The 26,403-nt window shown below is 46.0% G+C and overlaps 1 long non-coding RNA gene across 4 annotated transcripts in view; it reads left to right on the top strand.

Annotated features, from left to right (window-relative positions):
• The window catches only part of LOC134935447 (uncharacterized), a 257,143-nt gene that overhangs the window by 145,371 nt on the left and 85,369 nt on the right, over positions 1 to 26,403 (top strand). The window lies entirely within an intron of this gene.

Below are 26,403 nucleotides of genomic sequence, written 5' to 3'. Positions count from 1 at the left end.
AAATGATTATACTGTATCTAGTAATGATGACAAAATATCTGAGAAGCGGTGAAAAAACGCTGCACCGGATCCCAGCGAACACAATGACGACGCACTGCGTTACAATGCCAGTGCTGGAATACCGGGATTCCGTGCACCACAAACTTTACTCCCTTATGGGCTATTAAGCCCTTAAGGTGCTTAATAGCGCTCACCCCGCTGCCGGCATCCTGGTAGCCGGAATACCGCTGTCGGTATACTAGTGGGCATTGGTATTACATACTGATTCCCTTAGGCTTGTGAGTGACAAGAGAAACATAATATTATAACATTAATAAAGGCTATGTACATTTTAAACCACTTCACACACACTATTTGTAGCAATTTTGTTGGAGACTAGGCAGCAGTAGGCGTACCTGGACAACGATGGCTATAAAAGGTATTCACACCACTTCGCCTTTTCACATTTTGCTGTTTTAACAGGGAATGATGATGGTTTTAGTTGATATTTATTCCCACTGAACAAAACAAAGTCCTTAATTATTTTCAAAGATTTTTTTAATCCATTTATTTGTCAACATGATTTCGACTGAAAACAAATTATTTCTTTAGTATTCATTTTTAGGTGTACTTATCATTATACAGCAAGTAGGACTCCGATTTTAACAGTTTGGCCTGTGTCATATAAGTCTAAAAGGTGGTTCAGTTATTATTGTTGATTAATTGTATTGTGCCTCCATTGTGCGCAGTACTGTATAAAGACTATTTGGATGCACATTGGTCTCTGCCTCATTAGGGCTTTCACACTTTTCTCTAATTCCCTTAGACACAAGAGCACAGGCACAAAATAGTTAATTTTTAATACAGAAACCGGTTCCAGGAGCAGTCAGTACAAATGTATATAAACTATTCAAATTTATGTCAGAATCCAATTATCCTACCAGAATGCTTTTGAATTGTGGGAGGAAACCTGCGCACCTGGAAGAAAACCCACGTAGACACATGGAGAACATACAAACTCCACTCAGCAATGGAACCACTGTGCCACAGTGCTGTTCAAGACATAGTGTCTGAGGTAGCATATTTTCTGGCACAAAAAGCTTTGAAATTATTTTAAGTAATGACATTTTTAAACTGCAAAAGTCCCAATTATTTTGGGTCAAATACATATTTATGCTAGATTTTTGTTGCTGTGAAATGTGAAATCAGTATTTACAAACATTGAAGCAGGGCATTCAACTGTAAAATTGTCAAGTCTGTTGAGTTGTTTTGCCTACTCTTGTCTTGCTAAGGATGTAATTATACTATTGTTTTCTTCTCTTTCATTTATAATAATAAATTACTAAAATTTGCACTGATAAATACTGACATATTACCCTGCAATTAGAATAGTTCTTGAAATATAAAAGGTATCCAGACAAAATCATATAAGAAAAGTCGACAGTAAATGCATTATAATCTATAAAAGTATTATCTGCCAAATTGAGCAGTAGAGTATGCTGTTTAACCACTGTGCAGCAATGTCGCCATCTAGAGACAGAAGTCTATTATTATTCATATTTTTCTGGGCTGGTGACTGACTGAAAATTAAATTGTGTTTATTTGAAAAACAATATGTATATTTAGCTTACAAGGTAATCCACCTAGAGGTAAAGCTGGTAATCACCTAATGCTCAGTTTCTATCCACCATGCACTCTTAAATCTGCATCTAGCTTGATAGATTGGTAACCTACTAATGTAGGAACAGGCTATTCTCAGAAAGAATACAAGGCCTACTGAAATCTATTCCATTCATGGGAACCTGGGCTAAGGTTTTCCAAATCACCTACAGTATGCCTAATGCCGAATGGCTTCTATCTGGTGAGGGTGGGGCCAGGTGCTCCTGGATACACTAGGGTCTAGTGCCCTTAATCACTTCAAGGACTTTGTGCCCATGTGCCTAACCCCATTTGGAGTGGCTGTAGTTGGTGCCTTCATATAGCCCTTTTCTTTACACCACCACAGGTGCTCTTTGGTTCCAAGTCCTCAGATTTCCTCTCAATGACAGCCAATATCCTCAATACACTGCTGCAGTGAGAAGTTTTCTGTCATTATGACTTCCGGTCCTTCCACAACTCTTCTCCTGGGAATTGTTCCCGACATTTTTTCTCTGTACTAGCCAGTTCTTCGCTTGTGGTCTTTAATATAAGATTATATTATGATTGGCCGATGTACCAATTCCAAAAGGGAAGACTGTTATTGGTGGAGCTTGAATCACTTTGGATTTATACTCACTGGAAGAAGCCATAATCGGACACTAGAGCCCTATCAACAAGGACATAGGGCAGCAACTTGACCACAAGGGGACTGAGAAACCCTGAGGAAGATTTTGCTACTTCTGCAACCAGCAAACATGTTAAAATATTAAGCTCAGTCCCTACTATCTGGCTAGAGGAGTGAAAAGTGTGGCTCAGTGGCCAGGATTGTGCATCCTAAAGACTGATAGTGTTAGGACTCTGTTCTGTTTGACCTGTGTAGTACTGGTGTGCACCAGTAGTGGCTGCTTCTGGGAATTAGCCCTTACTGTTCTGGACTATTGACCTGAGTGCTAAGAGTAAATCATCCTGATTAGTGGCATCTGTGGTGGAGGTACTTAACTGCTCTCCTTCCTGTGCATTGCTGATCCTTTCATTCCTGTTCCATTCTTGGTATCTGCCTCTGAAGATACTGGGGGTAATTCCAAGTTGATCGCAGCAGGAAATTTTTTAGCAGTTGGGCAAAACCATGTGCACTGCAGGGGAGGCAGATGTAACATGTGCAGAGAGAGTTAGATTTGGGTGGGTTATTTTGTTTCTGTTCAGGGTAAATACTTGCTGCTTTATTTTTACACTGCAATTTAGATTGCAGATTGAACACACCACACCGAAATCTAACTCTCTCTGCAAATGTTATATCTGCCTCCAACTGCAGTGCACATGGTTTTGCCCAGTTGCTAAAAAATGTCCTGCTATGATCAACTTGGAATTACCCCCACTGACATTTCTATGATGTTCCTGGATGTTCATGAATACTGACCTTTCTGATGTGCCTATGTCTGGTGTTGCTCTCTGCCTGAACTTTGTACTCTGGACTTATTTGTCTGCAGCCTGCCTGTGATATACACTTTCACTGGGACTTTACCTGCCTGTTACTGCTGGAGTCAGGTCAGTATATATATATATATGCAAAGTGTGTCTGCACTCAATCCCTCTCGATCGGTAGCATGCCTCGGTGCCCTCTTAAAATCACGTGTAACAGTGATCTATGGGGGTCATTCCGAGTTGTTCGCTCGTTATTTTTTTCTCGCAACGGAGCGATTAGTCGCTAATGCGCATGCGCAATGTTCGCACTGCGACTGCGCCAAGTAAATTTGCTATGCAGTTAGGAATTTTACTCACGGCATTACGAGGTTTTTTCTTCGTTCTGGTGATCGTAGTGTGATTGACAGGAAGTGGGTGTTTCTGGGCGGAAACTGGCCATTTTATGGGAGTGTGTGAAAAAACGCTACCGTTTCTGGGAAAACGCGGGAGTGGCTGGAGAAACGGAGGAGTGTCTGGGCGAACGCTGGGTGTGTTTGTGACGTCAAACCAGGAACGACAAGCACTGAACTGATCGCACTGGAAGAGTAAGTCTCGAGCTACTCAGAAACTGCACAGAGAAGTCTTTTCGCAATATTGCGAATCTTTCGTTCGCAATTTTGATAAGCTAAGATTCACTCCCAGTAGGCGGCGGCTTAGCATGTGCAAAGCTGCTAAAAGCAGCTTGCGAGCGAACAACTCGGAATGAGGGCCTATGTAGCAAAGTTTGAGGTAAGAACTCACAGGACTTCCAGTAACAGTACACCATGTAGCTGTCAGCGTTTCAGATTTAATAGATAAAACTTTCGTCAGGACAAGGAGGACCTTCATTCCGAGTTGTTCGCTCGCTAGCTACTTTTAGCAGCCGTGCAAACGCATAGTCGCCGCCCACGGGGAAGTGTATTTTTGCTTTGCAAGTGTGTGATCGCATGTGCAGCCGAGCGGAACAAAAACATTTTGAGCAAAACAAGACCAGCCCTGTAGTTACTTATCCTGTGTGATGATTCCAGTGACGGAGGTCCCGGAATTGACGTCAGATACCCGCCCTGCAAATGCCTGGACACGCCTGCGCTTTCCCTACCACTCCCAGAAAATGGTCAGAAAGCGATCAGTTGACACCCATAAACGCCCTCTTCCTGTCAAACTCCTGGCGTTCGGCTTTGCGAATGGAATCGTCGCTAGAAGCAGTGCACAGCAATGATGCTGTTTGTACCCATACGACGCACGTGCACATTGCGGTGCATACGCATGCACAGTTTTGCCATTTTTTTACCTGATCGCTGCGCTGCGAAAATTGGCAGCATGCGATTAACTCAGAATGACCCCCCAGATACAATACAAAAACTGTGATCCGACCTCCGCTGCCGCGCTAAGATGATTTTTGTATTGTATCTTGTCCTGATGAAAGATTTATCTATTAAATCTGAAACGTTGACAGGTACATGGTGTACAGCGTATGCCTTATATTGTTGCTGGAAGTCCTGTGAGTGCCGCTTACCTTAAACGTTGCTATATATATAAATATATATATATATAGTTAGAGTATAAGCTCGCAAGAGCAGAGCCTTCTCCCCTCATGTGCCTTTCCTTCTCTTACTTACACTATCTTATACTCCAGACCTGGGCAAAGTACAACCCGCGGGCCACATTACGGCCCTTTGTCAATCCCTGTCTGGCCCGCGTAGGCTCTCCGCCCACAGGCTCCCTGCAAGATGGATTTATCATTAATGCGTGTGTGGGGTATTGTGCGCCGCCCAGGACGTGAGCACCACTGGGGTATTGTGCTCCTCCCAGGAAGTGAGCAGATCAAGTCAGCCAGAGGATTAGGATCTGAGGCCACTGGGGTATAGAAAAGTTGATTCCAAATGCAGCGTTTCAACAAGACATGGACTGCTAAATATTCAATACAGAAATCAAGGGTAAAGCTGTGTGCTAAGTTTGTGGTACACAAGTCGCTGTGTTTAAGGATTACAATCTGAATCGCCACTACGTGACCAAACACGAGGATAAATATAAGAACTTATCTGACCAAGAGCGCGCAAAGGAGTCTGAGGCTTTGCTATCCAAGCTGCAATCTCAACGAACGCTTTTTACAAAACTTAGCGCATCCAGAGATACAGCTAGCAAGACAAGTTATGTCATATCTCATAAAATAGCTAGAAAAAGTAAACCGTTTTCTGACGGAGAGTTTATTAAGGAGTGTTTGGTGGACTCTGCTGCGCTAATATGCCCAAAGAAAAAGGGCACATTTGAGAACATCCCCCTCTCCCGGCGCACTGTAACGAGAAGGGTTGAGGACATCTCTGGAAATATGGAGTTTCAGCTGAAGAACAGAACGGTTAACTTTGACTGTTTTACCCTGGCTCTGGATGAGAGCTGCGATGTACGTGACACTGCCCAGCTACTCATCTTCTTACGTGGGATCACTGCAGACTTTAAAATAACGGAGGAGCTGGCAGCCATGCAGTCAATGAAAAGGATAACAACAGTGAGTGATTTCTTAACGGAGGTAAATGCATGTTTGGACAAGTTGGGACTGAAATGGGACAAACTTGTAGGTGTGACAACAGATGGTTATCCAAATCTGACGGGGGAAAAATGTTGGATTTTTGAAGAGACTGCAGGATAAAGTGACAGAAATGAACACTGAGCAGAAATTAACATTTTTGCATTGTATTATACATCAGGAAGTGTTGTGTAAGTCAGTATTAAAAATGAACCATGTTGTTGATGTTGTAACTAAAACAGTTAACTTCATCAGAGCAAGAGCACTGAATCACAGACAGTTTGTTGCAGTTTTGGATGAAATTGAAACTGAATATCGTGACATCAGCTACCACACATCTGCCAGGTGGCTCAGCCTGGGAAAAGTGCTGAAAGTTTTCTGGGACCTGAGAGAGGAGATCTTGGAGTTCTGTGTGAAGAAGGGAAATGACATCCCTCAGCTTTCAGAAGCAGACTGGCTGGTAGACCTTGGTTATGCTGTAGATGTGACTGCTCAGATGAACGAACTGAATGTCAAACTGCAATGCAAGGGCCTTTTTGTGCATGAAATGTACAGCTCAGTGAAGGCTTTCATGAGAAAGTTGCAGTGTCTCTCAAGCCAAATGGGGGACAATATTCTCACTCACATGCCAACACTAAAGGAAGCCACACCATCAGCTGATCACCTCCACAGGTACACATCCATGTTAGAAGCACTGCATGATGAGTTTTCAAGGCGATTTCAAGACTTTAAAACACTTGAGAGTGAAATGAACATGGTTTCTTCTCCCTTCACCTGCAGTGTGGATAATCCACCCAGTGATGTTCATATGAAACTCATTGACTTGCAGTCTGACAGACTTCTGACAGAGCACTTTAGGTCAGTCCCACTGCTTGAGTTTTACTCTTCACTCAAAGAGGAGAACTTTCCACACATGAGGAGACATGCTCTGAGAATTCTAGTCCTCTTTGGAGCTACCTACACATGTGAACATACATTCTCAGTGATGAAGTTCAACAAATCCAGACACAGATCCTCTATCACTGATGATCACCTCTCAGCTATCCTTTGCATAGCCACCTCAGACATTCAGCCAGATTTCAGTGCACTTGTTCAAGCCCAGGACAGACTGGATTTTTTTCTTTCCTGCTTTGCTCGTTTGGTTATGTACTCTGGAATGATAATAATTATATATGTGTAGAGTCCCACACTCTCACCCATCCAAGATAGCTGCTGGGGTGCCAATCAGAGCCTTTAGTACAGTACAGTGTTTCCCACAGCAGTGGTAAGGATAGCACTCTCCAGACTTAGTCACAATAATAGAAAAAACATTTAATCAACAAAAAAAAGGAAAAGTTCATCTCACAGTTCCATAAGTATCAAGTATCACCAATGTTTCGGTCCAAAACCAGGACCTTTTTCAAGATGCAACAGCAGAGTCAGAGCAGTAGCAGAGTCACATATGTCAACAGCAAGGGACTGGAGTAGAGGACCATGCCTCCCAGGCCCCTGTATTTACCTTGTCAAATACTGGAAAGGGTGCCAATCCCACCCTAGCTGGCCGGTGCGCTCCAAACCCTGGAGAGCACACGTCACTTCTAGTCCCGGGAGTGCCCGGCTGGTGCGTGTAGCGCTTTTACAAAAGTATTAAATATAGTGTTATGCACACCAGTGCCAGCAGGAATGTACTGGTGTCTGAACGGAGAGGGATGCAAAACAAATGAACTCACAGACAGACTGGGGAATATGACATTACATACATAGAAGGTGATAGGGTAACAAAATAAACACAAAGTGAACAGAGAAGCCCAAAGGCTAAGAAACTGGGTGTCTCCCTAGTATTAGGAATGCTCAGATGGAAAGAAGCGAGATGTTGTGATTTAATACGTAGAGAACCCGAAATGCTGCTGCTAAGGGCAACAGCAAAACCCTAAAGGGTTACCAACGAGTGTGGCAGTAAACTCCTTGGTCAGAGATGGAATAATAGACACAAGGAGAGTCTCCACAATCCTAGTCCTCACTTGCAGTGCACTGGTTCAGCTTACTGCCACTAAACTGACACCTGAACACCTTGCACAGTGAGAAAGGATTTTGGCAGGCAAGTCTGAGAATACAGCCGCAAACCTGCTAGGTTCACAGAGTAGCAAAAGAACCCCAGCAGGTTAAACGACTGACTCCAGTCTTACTGCTAGGTCTGGATTGGCAGAGTGTAATACCAAAACCCAAGGCCTATTTGCAGTAAGCAACAACAAATACAAAGTTTACACAGTACTAGCTAGCTTTCAGGAACTGACTAACTGACAAAGATTCAGCAGCATCTGCCTAACCTGAGAAGAGGGTTTATATAGCAGGTGCTGTCCACGCCCCACTCAGACCTCACACACTGTGAGCACAAAAACCAGCACCGGATCCCCTGCCGTGCACAGAGCCTGTAACCACTGCACAGCAAAAGACCCGAACCGGAGTATCAGCTACGCTCAGGTTACTCCGCTAGCACTTGTCTCCAGGTTGCCATGACGACGTGGCAGCACAGAGCAGGAGACCCTAACAGTACCCCCCCCTCTGACGAGGGGTCAAGAACCCCTACCACCGGGTTTATTGGGGAACTGCGAGAAGAAAGAGCGTAACAGTCTGGGGGCATGAAGATCACAACTGCGCACCCACGACCGCTCCTCCGGGCCATACCCCTTCCAGTGCACCAAAAATGACAGCCGACCCCGAACCATCTTGGAGTCAAGAATCCTTTCAACAACAAACTCCCTCTGGCCACGTATCAGAAGAGGGGAAGGTCTTCTACTGGAAGAAGGATTACAAATCGCCCGTTTTAAAAGGGAACAATGAAATGTTTTATTGATACCCAAAGAACGGGGTAGATCTAACTGAAATGCCACCGGATTGATAACCCTAGTGATCTTATAAGGACCGATGAACCGGGGGCCTAACTTATGAGATGGCTGTCTCAACTTCAAATTCTTGGTAGACAACCAGACGAAGTCTCCTAATTTGAAGCTGCAGGGTCTTTTCCGCTTATCAAAAACCCTTTTGGTCACTAATGACACAGACACAAGGACTTTCTTCACTTTCCTCCAAATACCTCTAAGGACCGAAACCACAGAGGAACCACCAGGCGTGGAGTCCTGGGGGTCAAAAGAATTGGCCTTAGGATGATGCCCATACACACAAAGGAAGGGAGAGATCCCTGTAGCAGAGTGAGCCGCGTTGTTATAGGCAAACTCCGCCATGGACAGATGAGCAACCCAGTCAGTCTGACACTTGGAGACAAAACACCTGAGGAACTGCTCCAAGGACTGGTTCACCCTTTCAGTCTGCCCATTAGACTGCGGATGGTAGCCTGACGACAAGCTGACAGAAATCTGGAGATCGGAACAAAATGCCCTCCAGAATTTGGCCACAAACTGGGATCCGCGGTCAGAGACCACATCAAGTGGCAACCCGTGGAGGCGCACAACATGCAGCATAAATAATTCAGACAGGCGTCTGGCCGATGGCAGCCCAACCAATGGAACGAAGTGCGCCATCTTCGAAAACCTGTCAACGACAACCCAGATGGCTGTCATCCCCGAGGATTTGGGCAAGTCCACCACAAAATCCATTGAAATGTGGGTCCATGGCTTAGATGGAATAGAGAGTGGATGTAATGGGCCAACAGGAACCCCTCTAGGAGTCTTATTTCGGGCACAGATGTCACATGCCCGAACCCACTGATCCATATCCCTAGCCACAGAGGGCCACCACACCGCCCTGGATAGCAACTCCCGAGTTCTGGCAATACCCGGGTGACCTGCCGACTTCTTGGCATGGAATTCCAGGAACACTCGCTGTCTTAACCTAGGAGGCACAAACAAAAGACCTACCGGAAGGTCTGGAGGAGCCTGCTCCTGTACTCTAAGGACTAATGACAAGAGGTCCTGGGTAATGCCCACTTAAATACATGATGGGGACACAATGGGCAATGGCTCCTTGGTGGTCTCCTGGATTGGAGCAAAACTCTGCGAGAGCGCATCAGCCTTGATGTTTTTTGACCCAGGGCGATATGTTATCAAAAAATTAAAGCGAGCAAAAAACAAAGCCCATCGTGCCTGCCTGGCATTAAGGCGCTTCGCTGACTCTAAATATGCCAAATTCTTATGGTCGGTGAGAATTGAGACCACAAACTTAGCCCCCTCAAGCCAGTGTCTCCACTCCTCGAGTGCATCCTTAATAGCCAACAATTCCCGGTTACCCACGTCATAATTCATCTCGGCAGGCGAAAATTTACAGGAAAAGTAAGCACAGGGATGAAGGCGATTATCAGACACCCCCATCTGAGAGAGCACTGCCCCAATACCCATTGCAGAGGCATCCACCTCCACCACAAAAGGACGCTCTGGATCTGGGTGTCGCAGCACCTTGGCCGAGACAAATGCCCTTTTGAGACGGGCAAAAGCCGCTTTGGCCTCACAAGACCAGTGAGCAACATCCGCCCCTTTCTTAGTGAGTGCCACCAAGGGCGCCACTATAGATGAAAATCCAGCGATAAATCGTCTATAAAAATTCGCAAAGCCCAGAAAACGCTGAAGCGCCTTCAAACTAGTGGGCTGCACCCTATCCAGGACTGCCTGTACCTTGGAACCCTCCATTTGGAAACCTTCTGGGGAGATAATATATCCTAGAAATGCGATTTGCTGAACTTCAAATTCGCACTTCTCCAGCTTCGCCCCAAGCCGGTGGTCTCTGAGTTTCTGGAGGACTAAGCGTACATGCTTCCGATGTTCCTCCAGGGAATGGGAGAAGATTAGGATGTCATCTAAGTATACAACTAAGAATCTATCCAAATATTCCCTGAGCACATCGTTCATGAAGTCCTGGAAGACTGCCGGGGCATTACAGAGCCCAAAAGGCATCACCAAATATTCATAATGCCCTGAGTGGGTATTAAAGGCAGTCTTCCATTCATCCCCCTCTCTTATTCGGATTAGATTGTACGCACCGCGTAGGTCAATCTTAGAAAAAATGGTGGCAGTACGAAGCTGGTCAAACAAGACCGAAATGAGAGGCAGTGGGTATGAGTTTTTAATCGTGATACGGTTCAATTCCCTGAAGTAGATGCAGGGTCGCAACGAACCGTCCTTTTTACCCACGAAGAAGAACCCCGACCCAACTGGAGACTGTGAAGGTCTGATAAATCCCTTAGCCAAGTTCTCCTGAATGTACTCTGCCATAGCCTGAGTCTCAGGACGTGACAGGGAGTACAACCTGCTCTTGGGAAGCTTAGCATTTGTCAACAAATCAATGGCACAGTCATAGGGGCGATGGGGAGGTAGTACCTCTGCAACTCTTTTGGAGAACACGTCCGCAAAATCTGCATAACATCCTGGAAATCCTGGCAAACTTAGCTGCGAAAGCCTGACTGGAAGGCTCAAGCAACTCCTGAAACAATCAGTACCCCAACTAAGAATCTCCCCAGAGACCCAGTCAAATTGAGGATTGTGGGCCCTTAACCAGGGTAACCCCAACACCAATGGGGCAAAAGTACAGACAGTCACATAAAAGGACAATTTTTCAGAGTGTGTGGCTCCAATAAACAAAGAAATCTGGCTAGTGCAAGAGGTAATTTTACCCTGGGATAATGGTTCCCCGTTTAACCCACAAATCTCAATCTCCGATGCCAAGGGCACTAAGGGAACAGAGTGTTTCAGGGCGAATTGGCGGTCCATAAAAACCCCGTCGGCCCCACTGTCCACAAAGGCCTCAGTCTTGACAGTTTGACCGAGGATCTTCAAGGTCACCGGAATGATAAAAGTCTTCTTGGGAAATTCTGACTTCTGGCCTGACAGGATATTTCCCATCACCCTCAGGCCCTGAAGTTTTCCGGCTTTTCTGGGCATGATACTACCACATGACCTTTATTCCCACAGTACAAACATAACCCCTGCTGTCTCCTCCGCGTCTTCTCACGCGAGGAGAAGCGGGTAGCCCCAATCTGCATAGGCTCCTCGGAAAATTCCTCAGATTCTGAGGTTCCCTTGGGAAAGAAGGAAACCTCGGTCTCCCTTTCAAGCCTGCGCTCTCTCAGCCGTCTATCCACCCGGATGGATAACTGCATGAGCTGATCCAAGCTATCAGGCAAGGGATATTGTACCAGTTGGTCTTTTAACTGGTTAGAAAGACCTCTTCGGTACTGGTGTCTCAGGGCTGGGTCATTCCACTGGGTATCATGGGCCAACCTCCGAAACTCCGTACAATAAACCTCAACTGGCCTTCGCCCTTGCTTAAGGATCGAAATCTGAGCCTCGGCTGAGGCCGTCTTGTCAGGGTCATCATACAACATGCCCAGTGCCGTAAAAAAAGCATCAACACTTTTAAGCGACGGACAGTCAGGCTGCAACCCATATGCCCAGACCTGTGGGTCTCCTTGTAGCAAGGAAATCACTATGCCCACCCGCTGAATCTCCGACCCAGAAGACTGAGGCCTAAGCTGGAAATATAGCTTGCAGCTCTCCTTGAAACAAAAGAACTGCGAGCAATCTCCAGAAAAACGATCCGGGAGATTTACTTTCGGCTCCTTAACCCCTGAAGGCACTGCTGCTGCGGGAGCTCCGCCAGCGGCCTGCGAGGTGTGCATTTTAATGGACAAATCATTAAATTGTCGAGTCAGGACCTGCACCTGATCGACCACCTGTTGCAAAGTATTTTGAGGGGTATGCTCCGTATTCCCACAAAATTTCAACAGGAGTATTAGGCTGCTGAATATGTTATGCACACCAGTGCCAGCAGGAATGTACTGGTGTCTGAACGGAGAGGGATGCAAAACAAATGAACTCACAGACAGACTGGGGAATATGACATTACATACATAGAAGGTGATAGGGTAACAAAATAAACACAAAGTGAACAGAGAAGCCCAAAGGCTAAGAAACTGGGTGTCTCCCTAGTATTAGGAATGCTCAGATGGAAAGAAGCGAGATGTTGTGATTTAATACGTAGAGAACCCGAAATGCTGTTGCTAAGGGCAACAGCAAAACCCTAAAGGGTTACCAACGGGTGTGGCAGTAAACTCCTTGGTTAGATATGGAATAATAAACACAAGGAGAGTCTCCACAATCCTAGTCCTCACTTGCAGTGCACTGGTTCAGCTTACTGCCACTAAACTGACACCTGAACACCTTGCACAGTGAGAAAGGATTTTGGCAGGCAAGTCTGAGAATACAGCCGCAAACCTGCTAGGTTCACAGAGTAGCAAAAGAACCCCAGCAGGTTAAACGACTGACTCCAGTCTTACTGCTAGGTCTGGATTGGCAGAGTGTAATACCAAAACCCAAGGCCTATTTGCAGTAAGCAACAACAAATACAAAGTTTACACAGTACTAGCTAGCTTTCAGGAACTGACTAACCAACAAAGATTCAGCAGCATCTGCCTAACCTGAGAAGAGGGTTTATATAGCAGGTGCTGTCCACGCCCCACTCAGACCTCACAGACTGTGAGCACAAAAACCAGCACCGGATCCCCTGCCGTGCACAGAGCCTGTAACCACTGCACAGCAAAAGACCCGAACCGGAGTATCAGCTACGCTCAGGTTACTCTGCTAGCACTTGTCTCCCGGTTGCCATGACGACGTGGCAGCACAGAGCAGGAGACCCTAACAGTACCCCCCCTCTGACGAGGGGTCAAGAACCCCTACCACCGGGTTTATCGGGGAACTGCGAGAAGAAAGAGCGTAACAGTCTGGGGGCATGAAGATCACAACTGCGCACCCACGACCGCTCCTCCGGGCCATACCCCTTCCAGTGCACCAAAAATGACAGCCGACCCCGAACCATCTTGGAGTCAAGAATCCTTTCAACAACAAACTCCCTCTGGCCACGTATCAGAAGAGGGGAAGGTCTTCCACTGGAAGAAGGATTACAAATCGTATTTGTCATAGAAGATATCTATTGTACATAATGGCAGGCTTAATGCACCATTGCACACTGGGGAGTGTGCATCAGTGTAACCGCCTCCAGGCGCCGTGTTTGCGTTCCACAAGCTGGAACGCTGATGTCAGGCTGGAACGCTGATGTCACTTCCGGGTAGTGATGTGCACAGGAAATTTTTCGGGTATTGTGTTTTGGTTTTGGATTCGGTTCCACGGCCGTGTTTTAGATTCGGACGCAATTTGGCAAAACCTCCCTGAAATTCTTTTGTCGGATTCGGGTGTGTTTTGGATTCGGGTGTTTTTTTTACAAAAAAACCCTCAAAAACAGCTTAAATCATAGAATTTGGAGGTCATTTTGATCCCATAGTATTATTAACCTCAATAACCATAATTTCCACTCATTTTCAGTCTATTCTGAACACCTCACACCTCACAATATTATTTTTAGTCCTAAAATTTGCACCGAGGTCGCTGGATGACTAAGCTAAGCGACCCAAGTGGCCGAAACAAACACCTGGCCCATCTAGGAGTGGCACTGCAATTTCAGACTGGATGGCAGATTTAAAAAATAGTCCCCAAACAGCACGATGCAAAGAAAAAAAAAGAGGTGCACCAAGGTCGCTGGATGGCTAAGCTAAGTGACCCAAGTGGCCGACACAAACACCTGGCCCATCTAGGAGTGGCACTGCAGTGTCAGACAGGATGGCACTTCAAAAAAATAGTCCCCAAACAGCACATGATGCAAAGAAAAAAAGAGGCACAATGAGGTAGCTGTGTGACTAAGCTAAGCGACCCAAGTGGCCGACACAAACACCTGGCCCATCTAGGAGTGGCACTGCAGTGTCAGACAGGATGGCACTTCAAAAAAATAGTCCCCAAACAGCACATGATGCAAACATAAAAAGAGGCGCAATGAGGTCGCTGTGTGACTAAGCTAAGCGTCACAAGTGGCCGACACAAACACCAGGCCCATCTAGGTGTGGCACTGCAGTGTCAGACAGGATGGCACTTCAAAAAAATAGTCCCCAAACAGCACATGATGCAAAGAAAAAAAAGAGGCGCAATGAGGTAGCTGTGTGACTAAGCTAAGCGACCCAAGTGGCCGACACAAACACCTGGCCCATCTAGGAGTGGCACTGCAGTGTCAGACAGGATGGCACTTCCAAAAATAGTCCCCAAACAGCACATGATGCAAAGAAAAAGGAAAGAAAAAAGAGGTGCAGGCATCGCAACCGACACAATTGGACTCTCCTTGGGGATTTGTGATTTAGAAGAACGCACAGAACTGTGCTGTGCTTTGCTGTGCTTTTGCCATCTTAACTCTTTAAAGTTTTCTAGCAGGAGGATGAGTGCTTCCATCATCATGTGAAGCTGAACCACTAGCCTTGAACATAGGCCAGGCCCTCAGCCGTTCCTTGCCACTTCGTGTCGTAAATGGCACATTGGCAAGTTTACGCTTCTCCTCATACGATTTTGATTTAGATTTTTGGGTCATTTTACTGAGCTTTATTATTTTGGATTTTACATGCTCTCTACTATGACATTGGGCATCGGCCTTGGCAGACGACGTTGATGGCATTTCATCGTCTCGGCCATGACTAGTGGCAGCAGCTTCAGCACGAGGTGGAAGTGGATCTTGATCTTTCCCTATTTTACCCTCCACATTTTTGTTCTCCATTTTTTAATGTGTGGAATTATATGCCAGTAATATATCAATAGCAATGGCCTACTACTATATATACTGCGCACAACTGAAATGCACCACAGGTATGGATGGATAGTATACTTGATGACACAGAGGTAGGTAGAGCAGTGGCCTACTGTACCGTACTGCTATTTAGTATATACTGGTGGTCAGCAAACTGTGCAAAACTGAAATGCACCACAGGTATGGATGATAGTATACTTGACGACACAGAGGTAGGTAGAGCAGTGGCCTACTGTACCGTACTGCTATATAGTATATACTGGTGGTCAGCAAACTGTTCAAAACTGAAATGCACCATGGGTATGGATGGATAGTATACTTGATGACACAGAGGTAGGTAGAGCAGTGGCCTACTGTACCATACTGCTATATATTATATACTGGTGGTCAGCAAACTGTGCAAAACTGAAATGCACCACAGGTATGGATGGACAGTATACTTGACGACACAGAGGTAATTAGAGCAGTGGCCTACTGTACCGTACTGCTATATAGTATATACTGGTGGTCAGAAAACTGTGCAAAACTGAAATGCACCACAGGTATGGATGGATCGTATACTTGACGACACAGAGGTAGGTAGAGCAGTGGCCTACTGTACCGTACTGCTATATAGTATATACTGGTGGTCAGCAAATTATGCAAAACTGAAATGCACCACAGGTATGGATGGATCGTATACTTGACGACACAGAGGTAGGTAGAGCAGTGGCCTACTGTACCGTACTGCTATATATTATATACTGGTGGTCAGCAAACTGTGCAAAACTGAAATGCACCACAGGTATGGATGGATCGTATACTTGACGACACAGAGGTAGGTAGAGCAGTGGCCTACTGTACCGTACTGCTATATAGTATATACTGGTGGTCAGCAAACTGTGCAAAACTGAAATGCACCACAGGTATGGATGGATAGTATACTTGACGACACAGAGGTAGGTAGAGCAGTGTCCTACTGTACCGTACTGCTATATATTATATACTGGTGGTCAGCAAACTGTGCAAAACTGAAATGCACCACAGGTATGGATGGATAGTTTACTTGACAACACAGAGGTAGGTAGAGCAGTGACCTTCTGTACCGTACTGCTATATAGTATATACTGGTGGTCAGCAAACTGTGCAAAACCGAAATGCACCACAGGTATGGATGGATAGTATACTTGACGACACAGAGGTAGGTAGAGCAGTGGACTACTGTACCGTACTGCTATATATATAGTTATACTAGTGGTCAGCAAACTGTGCAAAACTGAAATGCACCACAAGTATGGATGGATAGTATACTTGACGGCACAGAGGTAGGTAGAGCAGTGGACTACTGTACCGTACTGCTATATATATATAGTTATACTGGTGGTCAGCAAAATTCTGCACTGTCCTCCTACTATATACTACAATGCAGCACAGATATGGAGCATTTTTCAGGCAGAGAACGTATAATACTGGTGGTCACTGGTCACTGGTCAGCAAAACTCTGCACTGTCCTCCTACTATATAATACTGCTGGTCCCCAGTCCCCACAATAAAGCAATTAGCACACTGAGCACAGATATTTGCAGCACACTGAGCACAGTCAGATATGGAGCGTTTTTCAGGCAGAGAACGTATAATACTGGTGGTCACTGGTCACTGGTCAGCAAAACTCTGCACTGTCCTCCTACTATATAATAGTGATGAGCGTGTTCGGTTTCCGAGAAACCGAACCCCCCCGAACGTCACACTTTTTACACGGGTCCGAGCCATACTCAGATTCTCCCGTATGGCTCGGTTAACCCGAGCGCGCCCGAACGTCATCATCCCGCTGTCGGATTCTCACGAGATTCGGATTCTATATAAGCAGCCGCGCGTCGCCGCCATTTTCACATGTGCATTGAGATGATAGGGAGAGGACGTGGCTGGCGTCCTCTCCGTTTATATACTAATACTAGTAGAAGACAGTTGATCTGATTGCTTGTTTATTACTATAATTGTGGGGAGGATTGTGGAGCAGCTGTTAGGAGGAGTACAGTGCAGAGTTTTGCTGATAAGTGACCACCAGTTTTTTATCCGTTCTCTGCCTGAAAAAAATGCTCCATACCATATCTGTGCTCAGTGTGCTGCATGATATATCTGTGCTGAGTGCTCAAACTGCTTAATTGTGGGGACTGGGGAGCAGCTATAGCAGGAGTACAGTGCAGAGTTTTGCTGACAGTGACCACCAGTATACGTTTGTCTGCCTGAAAAACACTCCTGTGGTGCCTTTTTTTTAGACTAGTTTAGCAGTTTGCTGACAGTGTCCACCAGGTCCAGTATACTATATATAGCAGTACGGTAGGCCACTGCTGTACCTACCTCTGTGTCGTCACTCGTCATCCATTAAGTATACTATCCATCCATCTACATTGTATACCTGTGGTGCCTTTTTTTTAGACTAGTTTAGCAGTTTGCTGACAGTGTCCACCAGGTCCATTATACTGTATATAGCAGTACGGTAGGCCACTGCTGTACCTACCTCTGTGTCGTCACTCGTCATCCATTAAGTATACTATCCATCCATCTACATTGTATATCTGTGGTGCCTTTTTTTTAGACTAGTTTAGCAGTTTGCTGACAGTGTCCACCAGGTCCATTATACTGTATATAGCAGTACGGTAGGCCACTGCTGTACCTACCTCTGTGTCGTCACTCGTGATCCATTAAATATACTATCCATCCATCTACATTGTATACCTGTGGTGCCTTTTTTTTAGACTAATTTAGCAGTTTGCTGACAGTGTCCACCAGGTCCATTATACTGTATATAGCAGTACGGTAGGCCACTGCTCTACCTACCTCTGTGTCGTCACTCGTCATCCATTAAGTATACTATCCATCCATCTACATTGTATACCTGTGGTGCCTTTTTTTTAGACTAGTTTAGCAGTTTGCTGACAGTGTCCACCAGGTCCATTATACTGTATATAGCAGTACGGTAGGCCACTGCTCTACCTACCTCTGTGTCGTCACTCATCATCCATTAAGTATACTATCCATCCATCTACATTGTATACCTGTGGTGCCTTTTTTTTAGAATAGTTTATCCATTAAGTATACTATCCATCCATCTACATTGTATACCTGTGGTGCCTTTTTTTTAGACTAGTTTAGCAGTTTGCTGACAGTGTCCACCAGGTCCACTATACTGTATATAGCAGTACGGTAGGCCACTGCTGTACCTACCTCTGTGTCGTCACTCGTCATCCATTAAGTATACTATCCATCCATCTACATTGTATACCTGTGGTGCCTTTTTTTTAGACTAGTTTAGCAGTTTGCTGACAGTGTCCACCAGGTCCAGTATACTGTATATAGCAGTACGGTAGGCCACTGCTGTACCTACCTCTGTGTCGTCACTCGTCATCCATTAAGTATACTATCCATCCATCTACATTGTATACCTGTGGTGCCTTTTAGTTGTGCGCAGTATAAATAGTAGTAGGCCATTGCTATTGATACTGACATATAATTCCACACATTAAAATATGGAGAACAAAAATGTGGAGGTTAAAAAAATAGGGAAAGATCAAGATCCACTTCCACCTCGTGCTGAATCTGCTATCACTAGTCATGGCCGAGACGATGAAATGCCATCAACGTCGTCTGCCAAGGCCGATGCCCAATGTCATAGTACAGAGCATATAAAATCCAAAACACAAAAGTTCAGTAAAATGACCCAAAAATCAAAATTAAAAGAGTCTGAGGAGAAGCGTAAACTTGCCAATATGCCATTTACGACACGGAGTGGCAAGGAACGGCTGAGGGCCTGGCCTATGTTCATGGCTAGTGGTTCAGCTTCACATGAGGATGGAAGCACTCATCCTCTCGCTAGAAAAAAGAAAAGACTTAAGCTGGCAAAAGCACAGCAAAGAACTGTGCGTTCTTCGAAATCACAAATCCCCAAGGAGAGTCCAATTGTGTCGGTTGCGATGCCTGACCTTCCCAACAGGAGGATTCTGATGGTGAGGTGGTTTGTTTAAGTCAGGCACCCGAGGAGACACCTGTTGTCCGTGGGACGAATATGGCCATTGACATGCCTGGTCAAAATACAAAAAAAAATCAGCTCTTCGGTGTGGAATTATTTCAACACAAATGCAGACAACAGGTGTCAAGCCATGTGTTGCCTTTGTCAAGCTGTAATAAGTAGGGGTAAGGACGTTAACCACCTTGGAACATCCTCCCTTATACGTCACCTGCAGCGCATTCATCATAAGTCAATGACAAGTTCAAAAACTTTGGGTGACAGCGGAAGCAGTCCACTAACCAGTAAATCCCTTCCTCTTGTAACCAAGCTCCTGCAAACCACACCACCAACTCCCTCAGTGCCAATTTCCTCCTTACCCAGGAAAGCCAATAATCCTGCAGGCCATGTCACTGGCAAGTCTGACGAGTCCTCTCCTGCCTGGGATTCCTCCGATGCATCCTTGATTGTAACGCCTACTGCTGCTGGCGCTGCTGTTGTTGCTGCTGGGAGTCGATCGTCATCCCAGAGGGGAAGTCGGAAGACCACTTGTACTACTTCCAGTAAGCAATTGACTGTACAACAGTCCTTTGCGAGGAAGATGAAATATCACAGCAGTCATCCTGCTGCAAAGCGGATAACTGAGGCCTTGGCAGCCTGGGCGGTGAGAAACGTGGTTCCGGTATCCATCGTTAATTCAGAGCCAACTATAGACTTGATTGAGGTACTGTGTCCCCGGTACCAAATACCATCTAGGTTCCATTTCTCTAGGCAGGCGATACCGAAAATGTACACAGACCTCAGAAAAAGACTCACCAGTGTCCTAAAAAATGCAGTTGTACCCAATGTCGACTTAACCACGGACATGTGGACAAGTGGAGCAGGGCAGACTCAGGACTTTATGACTGTGACAGCCCACTGGGTAGATGTATTGCCTCCCGCTGCAAGAACAGCAGCGGCGGCACCAGTAGCAGCATCTCGCAAATGCCAACTCGTTCCTAGGCAGGCTATGCTTTGCATCACCGCTTTCCAGAATAGGCACACAGCTGAAAACCTCTCACGGCAACTGAGGAAGATCATCGCAGAATGGCTTACCCCAATTGGACTCTCCTGGGGATTTGTGACATCGGACAACGCCACCAATATTGTGCGTGCATTACATCTGGGCAAATTCCAGCACGTCCCATGTTTTGCACATACCTTGAATTTGGTTGTGCAGAATTATTTAAAAAACGACAGGGGCGTGCAAGAGATGCTGTCGGTGGCCAGAAGAATTGCGGGCCACTTTCGGCGTTCAGGCACCGCGTACAGAAGACTGGAGCACCACCAAAAATACCTGTACCTGCACTGCCATCATCTGAAGCAAGAGGTGGTAACTAGAGATGAGCGCCTGAAATTTTTCGGGTTTTGTGTTTTGGTTTTGGGTTCGGTTCCGCGGCCGTGTTTTGGGTTCGAACGCGTTTTGGCAAAACCTCACCGAATTATTTTTGTCGGATTCGGGTGTGTTTTGGATTCGGGTGTTTTTTTCCAAAAACACTAAAAAACAGCTTAAATCATAGAATTTGGGGGTCATTTTGATCCCAAAGTATTATTAACCTCAAAAACCATAATTTACACTCATTTTCAGTCTATTCTGAATACCTCACACCTCACAATATTATTTTTAGTCCTAAAATTTGCACCGAGGTCGCTGTGTGAGTAAGATAAGCGACCCTAGTGGCCGACACAAACACCGGGCCCATCTAGGAGTGGCACTGCAGTGTCACGCAGGATGTCCCTTCCAAAAAACCCTCCCCAAACAGCACATGACGCAAAGAAAAAAAGAGGCGCAATGAGGTAGCTGTGTGAGTAAGATTAGCGACCCTAGTGGCCGACACAAACACCGGGCCCATCTAGGAGTGGCACTGCAGTGTCACGCAGGATGGCCCTTCCAAAAAACCCTCCCCAAACAGCACATGACGCAAAGAAAAAAAGAGGCGCAATGAGGTAGCTGACTGTGTGAGTAAGATTAGCGACCCTAGTGGCCGACACAAACACCGGGCACATCTAGGAGTGGCACTGCAGTGTCACGCAGGATGTCCCTTCCAAAAAACCCTCCCCAAACAGCACATGACGCAAAGAAAAAAAGAGGCGCAATGAGGTAGCTGTGTGAGTAAGATTAGCGACCCTAGTGGCCGACACAAACACCGGGCCCATCTAGGAGTGGCACTGCAGTGTCACGCAGGATGTCCCTTCCAAAAAACCCTCCCCAATCAGCACATGATGCAAAGAAAAAGAAAAGAAAAAAGAGGTGCAAGATGGAATTATCCTTGGGCCCTCCCACCCACCCTTATGTTGTATAAACAAAACAGGACATGCACACTTTAACCAACCCATCATTTCAGTGACAGGGTCTGCCACACGACTGTGACTGATATGACGGGTTGGTTTGGACCCCCCCCAAAAAAGAAGCAATTAATCTCTCCTTGCACAAACTGGCTCTACAGAGGCAAGATGTCCACCTCATCTTCACCCTCCGATATATCACCGTGTACATCCCCCTCCTCACAGATTATCAATTCGTCCCCACTGGAATCCACCATCTCAGCTCCCTGTGTACTTTGTGGAGGCAATTGCTGCTGGTCAATGTCTCCGCGGAGGAATTGATTATAATTCATTTTAATGAACATCATCTTCTCCACATTTTCTGGATGTAACCTCGTACGCCGATTGCTGACAAGGTGAGCGGCGGCACTAAACACTCTTTCGGAGTACACACTTGTGGGAGGGCAACTTAGGTAGAATAAAGCCAGTTTGTGCAAGGGCCTCCAAATTGCCTCTTTTTCCTGCCAGTATAAGTACGGACTGTGTGACGTGCCTACTTGGATGCGGTCACTCATATAATCCTCCACCATTCTATCAATGTTGAGAGAATCATATGCAGTGACAGTAGACGACATGTCCGTAATCGTTGTCAGGTCCTTCAGTCCGGACCAGATGTCAGCATCAGCAGTCGCTCCAGACTGCCCTGCATCACCGCCAGCGGGTGGGCTCGGAATTCTGAGCCTTTTCCTCGCACCCCCAGTTGCGGGAGAATGTGAAGGAGGAGATGTTGACAGGTCGCGTTCCGCTTGACTTGACAATTTTGTCACCAGCAGGTCTTTCAACCCCAGCAGACCTGTGTCTGCCGGAAAGAGAGATCCAAGGTAGGCTTTAAATCTAGGATCGAGCACGGTGGCCAAAATGTAGTGCTCTGATTTCAACAGATTGACCACCCGTGAATCCTTGTTAAGCGAATTAAGGGCTGCATCCACAAGTCCCACATGCCTAGCGGAATCGCTCCGTGTTAGCTCCTTCTTCAATGCCTCCAGCTTCTTCTGCAAAAGCCTGATGAGGGGAATGACCTGACTCAGGCTGGCAGTGTCTGAACTGACTTCACGTGTGGCAAGTTCAAAGGGCATCAGAACCTTGCACAACGTTGAAATCATTCTCCACTGCACTTGAGACAGGTGCATTCCATCTCCTATATCGTGCTCAATTGTATAGGCTTGAATGGCCTTTTGCTGCTCCTCCAACCTCTGAAGCATATAGAGGGTTGAATTCCACCTCGTTACCACTTCTTGCTTCAGATGATGGCAGGGCAGGTTCAGTAGTTTTTGGTGGTGCTCCAGTCTTCTGTACGTGGTGCCTGTACGCCGAAAGTGTCCCGCAATTTTTCTGGCCACCGACAGCATCTCTTGCACGCCCCTGTCGTTTTTTAAAAAATTCTGCACCACCAAATTCAAGGTATGTGCAAAACATGGGACGTGCTGGAATTTGCCCATATTTAATGCACACACAATATTGCTGGCGTTGTCCGATGCCACAAATCCACAGGAGAGTCCAATTGGGGTAAGCCATTCCGCGATGATCTTCCTCAGTTGCCGTAAGAGGTTTTCAGCTGTGTGCGTATTCTGGAAAGCGGTGATACAAAGCGTAGCCTGCCTAGGAAAGAGTTGGCGTTTGCGAGATGCTGCTACTGGTGCCGCCGCTGCTGTTCTTGCGGCGGGAGTCCATACATCTACCCAGTGGGCTGTCACAGTCATATAGTCCTGACCCTGCCCTGCTCCACTTGTCCACATGTCCGTGGTTAAGTGGACATTGGGTACAACTGCATTTTTTAGGACACTGGTGACTCTTTTTCTGAGGTCTGTGTACATTTTCGGTATCGCCTGCCTAGAGAAATGGAACCTAGATGGTATTTGGTACCGGGGACACAGTACCTCCAACAAGTCTCTAGTTGGCTCTGCAGTAATGATGGATACCGGAACCACGTTTCTCACCACCCAGGATGCCAAGGCCTCAGTTATCCGCTTTGCAGTAGGATGACTGCTGTGATATTTCATCTTCCTCGCAAAGGACTGTTGAACAGTCAATTGCTTACTGGAAGTAGTACAAGTGGGCTTACGACTTCCCCTCTGGGATGACCATCGACTCCCAGCGGCAACAACAGCAGCGCCAGCAGCAGTAGGCGTTACACGCAAGGATGCATCGGAGGAATCCCAGGCAGGAGAGGACTCGTCAGACTTGCCAGTGACATTGCCTGCAGGACTATTGGCATTCCTGGGGAAGGAGGAAATTGACACTGAGGGAGTTGGTGGGGTGGTTTGCGTGAGCTTGGTTACAAGAGGAAGGGATTTACTGGTCAGTGGACTGCTTCCGCTGTCACCCAAAGTTTTTGAACTTGTCACTGACTTATTATGAATGCGCTGCAGGTGACGTATAAGGGAGGATGTTCCGAGGTGGTTAACGTCCTTACCCCTACTTATTACAGCTTGACAAAGGGAACACACGGCTTGACACCTGTTGTCCGCATTTCTGGTGAAATACCTCCACACCGAAGAGCTGATTTTTTTGGTATTTTCACCTGGCATGTCAACGGCCATATTCCTCCCACGGACAACAGGTGTCTCCCCGGGTGCCTGACTTAAACAAACCACCTCACCATCAGAATCCTTCTGGTCAATTTCCTCCCCAGCGCCAGCAACACCCATATCCTCCTCATCCTGGTGTACTTCAACACTGACATCTTCAATCTGACTATCAGGAACTGGACTGCGGGTGCTCCTTCCAGCACTTGCAGGGGGCATGCAAATAGTGGAAGGCGCATGCTCTTCACGTCCAGTGTTGGGAAGGTCAGGCATCGCAACCGACACAATTGGACTCTCCTTGTGGATTTGGGATTTCAAAGAACGCACAATTCTTTGCGGTGCTTTTGCCAGCTTGAGTCTTTTCAGTTTTCTAGCGAGAGGCTGAGTGCTTCCATCCTCATGTGAAGCTGAACCACTAGCCATGAACATAGGCCAGGGCCTCAGCCGTTCCTTGCCACTCCGTGTGGTAAATGGCATATTGGCAAGTTTACGCTTCTCCTCCGACAATTTTATTTTAGGTTTTGGAGTCCTTTTTTTTCTGATATTTGGTGTTTTGGATTTGACATGCTCTGTACTATGACATTGGGCATCGGCCTTGGCAGACGACGTTGCTGGCATTTCATCGTCTCGGCCATGACTAGTGGCAGCAGCTTCAGCACGAGGTGGAAGTGGATCTTGATCTTTCCCTAATTTTGGAACCTCAACTTTTTTGTTCTCCATATTTTATAGGCAGAACTAAAAGGCACCTCAGGTAAACAATGGAGATGGATGGATTGGATACTAGTATACAATTATGGACGGACTGCCACGGTTAGGTGGTATAAAAAAACCACGGTTAGGTGGTATATATTGTAATACTATTATGGATGGACGGACTGCCTGCCGAGTGCCGACACAGAGGTAGCCACAGCCGTGAACTACCGCACTGTACACTGGTTGATAAAGAGATAGTAGTATACTCGTAACAACTAGTATGACTGACTATGACGGTATAAAGAATGAAAAAAAAACCACGGTTAGGTGGTATATATTATAATACAATTATGGATGGACGGACTGCCTGCCGACTGCCGACACAGAGGTAGCCACAGCCGTGAACTACCGCACTGTACACTGGTTGATAAAGAGATAGTAGTATACTCGTAACAACTAGTATGACACTATGACGGTATAAAGAATGAAAAAAAAACCACGGTTAGGTGGTATATATTATAATAATACAATTATGGATGGACGGACTGCCTGCCGAGTTCCGACACAGAGGTAGCCACAGCCGTGAACTACCGCACTGTACACTGGTTGATAAAGAGATAGTAGTATACTCGTAACAACTAGTATGACTGACTATGACGGTATAAAGAATGAAAAAAAAACCACGGTTAGGTGGTATATATTATAATAATACAATTATGGATGGACGGACTGCCTGCCGACTGCCGACACAGAGGTAGCCACAGCCGTGAACTACCGCACTGTACACTGGTTGATAAAGAGATAGTAGTATACTCGTAACAACTAGTATGACACTATGACGGTATAAAGAATGAAAAAAAAACCACGGTTAGGTGGTATATATTATAATAATACAATTATGGATGGACGGACTGCCTGCCAAGTTCCGACACAGAGGTAGCCACAGCCGTGAACTACCGCACTGTACACTGGTTGATAAAGAGATAGTAGTATACTCGTAACAACTAGTATGACTGACTATGACGGTATAAAGAATGAAAAAAAAACCACGGTTAGGTGGTATATATTGTAATACAATTATGGATGGACGGACTGCCTGCCGAGTTCCGACACAGAGGTAGCCACAGCCGTGAACTACCGCACTGTACACTGGTTGATAAAGAGATAGTAGTATACTCGTAACAACTAGTATGACTGACTATGACGGTATAAAGAATGAAAAAAAAAACACGGTTAGGTGGTATATATTGTAATACAATTATGGATGGACGGACTGCCTGCCGAGTTCCGACACAGAGGTAGCCACAGCCGTGAACTACCGCACTGTACACTGGTTGATAAAGAGATAGTAGTATACTCGTAACAACTAGTATGACTGACTATGACGGTATAAAGAATGAAAAAAAAACCACGGTTAGGTGGTATATATTGTAATACAATTATGGATGGACGGACTGCCTGCCGAGTTCCGACACAGAGGTAGCCACAGCCGTGAACTACCGCACTGTACACTGGTTGATAAAGAGATAGTAGTATACTCGTAACAACTAGTATGACTGACTATGACGGTATAAAGAATGAAAAAAAAACCACGGTTAGGTGGTATATATTATAATACAATTATGGATGGACGGACTGCCTGCCGACTGCCGACA

This window comes from Pseudophryne corroboree, chromosome 6 (assembly GCF_028390025.1).
Source record: "Pseudophryne corroboree isolate aPseCor3 chromosome 6, aPseCor3.hap2, whole genome shotgun sequence".
Classification (NCBI taxonomy): Eukaryota; Metazoa; Chordata; class Amphibia; order Anura; family Myobatrachidae; genus Pseudophryne; species Pseudophryne corroboree.
The sequence above is the reverse complement of the archived record's forward strand: the minus strand, read 5'-3'. Positions and strand labels throughout refer to the sequence as shown.